Source organism: Meles meles, chromosome 9 (assembly GCF_922984935.1).
Source record: "Meles meles chromosome 9, mMelMel3.1 paternal haplotype, whole genome shotgun sequence".
NCBI classification, from domain to species: domain Eukaryota; kingdom Metazoa; phylum Chordata; class Mammalia; order Carnivora; family Mustelidae; genus Meles; species Meles meles.
This window is the reverse complement of record NC_060074.1, coordinates 47930921-47936920: the sequence shown is the minus strand read 5'-3', so window position 1 is coordinate 47936920 and position 6000 is coordinate 47930921.

Here is a 6000-nt window from a genome sequence, read left to right as displayed (position 1 = left end):
ATCCTGCATCCCGCACCCTCACCAGCCAATCGCGGCCTTGACAACCGTCCAGTCTCCATGGCAACAGGGTTCGTCTCCAAGACAGGAGAAACAGGCCTTTCCTTCTTATCCCCTTGAATAATTTTTATTACGCAAGCAATGTATTTTCATTTTAGGAAAAATGAGAAACAAACAGATACACCCAAAGGAAAACATACAATAGAAAATAAATCCGCAAAAAATCGTCACGGTGGGCTGATGTCCATACATGGCCCAGGCACATATGCACACGCACACTGGTATGTCTTCTCTTCAAGCAAGAAATCACACTGAACGTGTGCTGGTGCGCCCTGGCCTCTTCGGCCCATGACCTGTCACGGACAGTGCTGCCCACTCATCTTCGTGCAAACATCACCGTCCGTCCAGCCGCCTCAGTCCCTGGCTGCTCCGTGCTCCTTCGCCATCGGAAATGAGGCCAGGAGGACATGCACTGAGTGTGTATCCTTGCAAATTCTCCCATGGGTTTTTTTTCAAACTTTATATTGGCTAGAAACATAGAACGTTTGCATAAACAATGGCTAAAACGTAATGCAGAGCGCCATGGTTTTGTAAAGACTAGTTGGGCACCTGAAGGGCAGCCCCCCACCTACTTCATAGGCTCCTCCCCTGCAGAGGCTCCACCAGCCTGGGGAGGACCCCTTCCAGCTCCACGACTGGAGATGTTCTCCTTCACCACTTTGGGCTTTATGTAAATGGAATTGTGCAGGAGACATTTTGTGTGTGTGGGTCTGAGTCCCCACCCTCCTCTGGCTCACAGAAGCATCACAGCGACCACCCCCATCTTGTGCACGCGGCCAGGCTGCCATGTGCCCCACATGAGGCTAGTGACACCTGCTGGAAAAGCCTCAGGCTTCCCCCCCTCCCGGGACCTGGGCTCCCTAGGTCTTTCTGCCTGCCCCCCGGCCCCGTCCCCATCCCCATGCCTCCTGCTGGGGTCACAGTTTCATCTTTCCATTCCCACCCCTCTAGGACTTCGAATGCTGCACCCAATCCTGCTGCTTTTTTGGTGGCCCCAGAAGCTCCAGAGTGGGACGTGAGCCCACACCTCCCAAGGGTAGAGCAAACGCCTCACCCCTGTGGCTCCCTAAACCCCTCGCTCATCCTCTGTGCCTCCATGACAGCCTCTCTGACCTGTGTGCAGAGCGATTCTTCTCCTCTCTCAACGGCTGACGAATTCTCTGCTCATCTTTGTCTCGTCCGCAGCTGATCCTGGCAAGTGAGTGGATGTCCCTTTCGCATTTTGCATTTCCGAAACTTCTTGGCTGTCTCAGCTATGCACCATCTGTCTGCCTTGCAGCAGAGTGAGATCACGGGGTAGAAGAGGAAATGATTGGGATGTGCTCCTGGGAAGACTCCATCCTGCAGGACCAGCTGGCTGGGAAAACCCCCGCCCCTGCACTCTCCCCCACATCTGTTCATTGATGCAGACATGATGTCTGGCACTCCTGCAGCCCCCTTGGACCATGAGATGAACTTGCAGTTAGAAGCCACATGTGGAGGAAGCAGAAAGTCAAGACTTTGGAAACTTGATGACAGCTGGAATCCCTGTACTACTTCAGGATCACCTACTTACAAATTTGTTGTGCAAGAGAGAGGTAAACACCCAGACCCTACTCTCATGGTAAGACCTCGTGCTCTGGGTTTTCTGGCTGGTCTAGGGCCATTGTGTGTAGGTGAGCAAGCATGTGGACCTGGTCACGTGGCCAGCAGTGGTCCCAGGGGACAGCTGGAGCATGGTCTGCAGAGGTCCCCACAGGGCTTTTCCTCTCCACGTGGCCTCTCTGGACCCCACCACCTGAGTAAGTCCACAGCCTGCTGGGTGTGGGAGTCTGTGCTCCACCCCGTGCTCCACCCCGTGCTACAGCCCCATCTGCACGGCCCAGCCCACAGCCTTCTCTGCTCCAGAAACCACAACCTGCCTCTGAGTTTAGGGAAGTCTTGGTATCAGGATTGACCACCATCCAAAAATAAGCTTTTTGGTTCAGGAACTTCCTTATACCTTTCCCAAAAGATCACTCAAAAGGCATTGGGGACAGACCCCATGGAAGCCAGCCTCCATGTGCCTCTTCCCATTCGCCCATTTATCTGTCCCCTCAAACCCACAAACCAAACTCTCTGCAAAAGCTACTCACACGCCAGCTAACAAGTTGGTTGGCTTCTTCACCAGAGGGTGATGGATAAGGAAGAATATGGCATAGTGTTCGGCCAACACCTGAGGGCTGTGCGTGACCCTAGAGCTGGCCTGCTGTGTGGGGTCCACCTGCATGGACACAGGTCCCTCCAAGCATGGACTCTAGGAATGAGGCTGGCTAGCAGCCTCTTCCGCCCCGCTCTGTCCTCCACCGTCTGCCCACCACTGTGTGACCAGCCTCCCAATGCATCGATGACTCCAGAATGGGCCGAGCTGGGGATGGAGAGTGGTGCCAAGGGCAACTGCCCTTGCTGCCGCCCCACCTGATGGAGACAGCACTCTCTTGTCCCCCATGGACACTCCTTTTGGCTCACACTCCCCTGCCTGGCACTTAGCTTCTTGAGTTCAGTTTTTGGAGAAGGTGGTTAGAAGGCAGGGCTCAGCCCTCACCACTGGGGGACCTCTAGGTGGAGCATTTGAAAGCAGATCTTCAGCAGACCTGACGAGCCATGAGGACAGTCTCCAGCAGGTGACGATGCTCAGAGCCTCTGTCCCCCTCTTGGCCTGGGCGTGGCCTGGGCAGGTCCCCCCAAAACCCCTCCATGCCATGCTGGACCTGAGAAATGCCAGCTTTGGGACAGGACAGCATAGCCAAGGAGTCAGAGCTGGAAGCCAGGCTGGGAGAGGAGGGTATCGCAGGGTCCAACTCTAGACCACCTAGCTGATTGGACCCCACCTTGCGTGTCTGGACGGAGAGAAGTTGAGAGACAGACAAGGAGAGAAAATCAGGTGGAAATAATCGTGCTGGGCTCACCCCTGCCTTCCCCCAAATCTTGGCTCCAGGGACACAGGCCACCTGGGCAGACCCCAGGCCCAATCCCCAGCAATCAAGCAAGGTGCATGTCTCTGGGCTATGGGCGGGGGCCCTGGAGTCAGCAGCTGGGATGGCAGCATCTGTCCCTTGCAGCCCCATGTCCAGCATCCAGCGTTCTGCTCCCACAAGACCTTCTCACCCACCCCCCACTCCCCGAAGTTCCTTGCCCTGGTGTCTACCGGCTGCTGCCCTGCCGGGGGCCAGTCATATCTACCAAGCCCTGGTGGGGAGGGGGCTCACCCTAGATGGAGCCATGAGAGCCACAGAGACTGACCTTGGGCCACAAAGGGATGGACCGGGGACCTCAGGGCCAATGAGGGGAGGCCCGGATGACTGGCACTTTGGCCACAGACATCTTTGCTGTAAGCAAGTTCATTGCCTAACTGACCAGCCACACAGCACTTTTGTGAAGGATAAAACATAACTGGCAAGAACAGCTTGGTCTGACAGTTCAGTTTCCCACACAGGTGCACAGCCGGGTTTCACGGCTCCACTGAAATCAGCAGGTGAGTGTGGCGCAGGGCAGGGTCCCTCCTCCCCCACATCCATCGGAGCAGAACGGCGGTCCCAGAGGGCAGGTAGCCGGCACATGCCTGGCATCACAGCCTGCGGGGGGCTGCCCCTGTGCCAGCTGGGGGACCAGCAAGCTGGGAGCCCGAGTGGTGTCCATGGGGAGTGGTCACACGCAGCATGTGTCTCACACACACAAGCGAGCACAGACACACGAACACACACACGTACCCATGCACACGCACCCCACACAAAATGCAGCCACATATACACACAAACACACGTAGAAATTTAAACTGCAGGTAAGTTCACGTTAAAAAGCAGCATTCTCGAAAGTTGACAAAGCAAGGGGAGCAGGAAATCTGTGACTTGTCACCTTAGCAAACAGATACCCCAACCATCTTGGCTCTTGTCTATAATAAATGGTGTCATGTTTTGTTCACATTTTTTAAAATTGGGTTCTTAAATTGGGCAAATAACTTGGGTGCTCTTTTTTAGCTTCTGGGAAATGCTTCAAAAACAGGATAGAACAAAAAGTTTTTATTTGCAAACACTATTAACCATTTCCTGTTCCAACCTCAGAAATACTGCGAACCCGCCGCTACCTCCCAGGGCCACAGCTCCGTCCAGGTGACATCACCGCCCAGCCGCTCAGAGGCATTTTCAGGATGATCCTTCTGCTTCCTGTGTTTTACCATAAATGGAAACTTCCCTGTGACCAGGCTGCTGCCTCGGGAAAGCGCGGGGAGATCCCCATCTCCCCCACTTTCCATCGTTCTGGCTCAGGTTCCGGCCCGCCGACCCGCCCGCCTGCACACCCCTGCCTGGCGTCACAGCTGGGCTGGCACCTTGGAAACTAGACTCCTCTTCTCTGACGGGGAGGGTGGGAGGGCCCCGGGCAGGAAGCTTCTCCCGCCCCGACAACCAGACCCTCCTGCTTCAGGGGAGATGGAGGCACCCACCTTGCCAACGACCCCCCACCCTCAGGGCCATGTGTTGGTCTTGCGGGAAGCACATGGGGGGGGCGGAGGGGCGGGAGGAGGGGATGGGGGGGACCGGGGGAGGGGGAGCTTCCCCAGGGAGCACACACGGCCCACAGGACCATGGGCACATGGTGGAGAGCACGAGGGACAGGAGGCCCTCGTGGGATGGAGGCTGCAGCTCCCAAACTCCCTGCACGGATCCGCCCCAGCACAGGCCTCAGCGGGGACCCGCCTTCCGATGCTCAGGCCACCACGGAGCTCTGTGCGGACACAGAAGGAGCCCACCAGCCGCGTAGGGACATGGACAGATCGTGCCATAGGTCACCCACCCCACAGGCCACATGCTGGATCATCCCCAGGCTGACATGGAGCAGATGTGAAGGCCGGTGGTGGCTGGAAGGAGGGACAGGCACGAGGGGGTGGTGACTCCTGTTTGTGGGGGTGCAGGGTGGCCCAGGGCCACGAGAACCACACACGGGAACTGACTGCTCCGGGCACGCTCCCCGGGTCGGCATCCTGGTTGTGACACCACTGCCGGTTGAGCAACGTGTTACCAAGAGAGCCTGAGCCACGTGTGAGGGGCCGCCTCTCGGCTGTTTCCGAGACTGCGAGGGAACCTGGTTACCTCAGTGACCACACACATCTTTCTTCATCAATCATCCCTTGAACGGGGCTCCTGGGTTGTTCCTGGTGCCTGCTTATAAGTGGGGACAGGGACGGGCAACCCCGACTGTGACCTCAGCTGGGACCCCCCAAACCCAAAGGGGTGAAACCACGACACAGGGCAGGGAGGAGAGGGCCAGCCTGTGGGGAACACAGGGAGGGACACAAGGGACCCTGATCTTGCCCTTCCCTCCAGCCAGGGAGCCTGTCCTATCTCTACGAAAAGATGGTGAGGGAAGGAGACAGTGTGTGTGACAGGGACAGTGTGACGGGGACACTGTGTGACAGGGGCACTGTATGTGATGGGGACAGTGAGTATGACAGGGACACATGTGGTTTGAACAGTATGCAGTGGGGATAATATGTCTTGGGGGGATGGTGTGTGTGATGGGGACAGTATGATGGGGACACTGTGTGACAGACACTATGATGGGATCAGTGTGTGTGACGGGGACAGCATGTGGTTTGAACAGTATGCAGTGGAGACAGTATATCTTGGGGGGACAGTGTGTGTGAAAGGGACAGTATGACAGGGACACTGTGTGACAGGGACACTGTGTGTGATGCGGACGGTGAGTATGATGGGGACAGCGTGTGGTTTGAACAGTATGCATGGGGACAGTATGTCTTGGGGGGATGGTGTGTGTGACAGGGACAGTGAGTGTGAGAGGGACACTCTGTGACAGGAAGAATATGTGTTTGGGGGAAAGTGTGCTGACAAGTAGTAGGAAGCTCCCTTTGGGAGTACAGCACCCCAGCAGTCCCTGGGACCCTGGCCCCCTCCCCCACCTGTCCCAGCT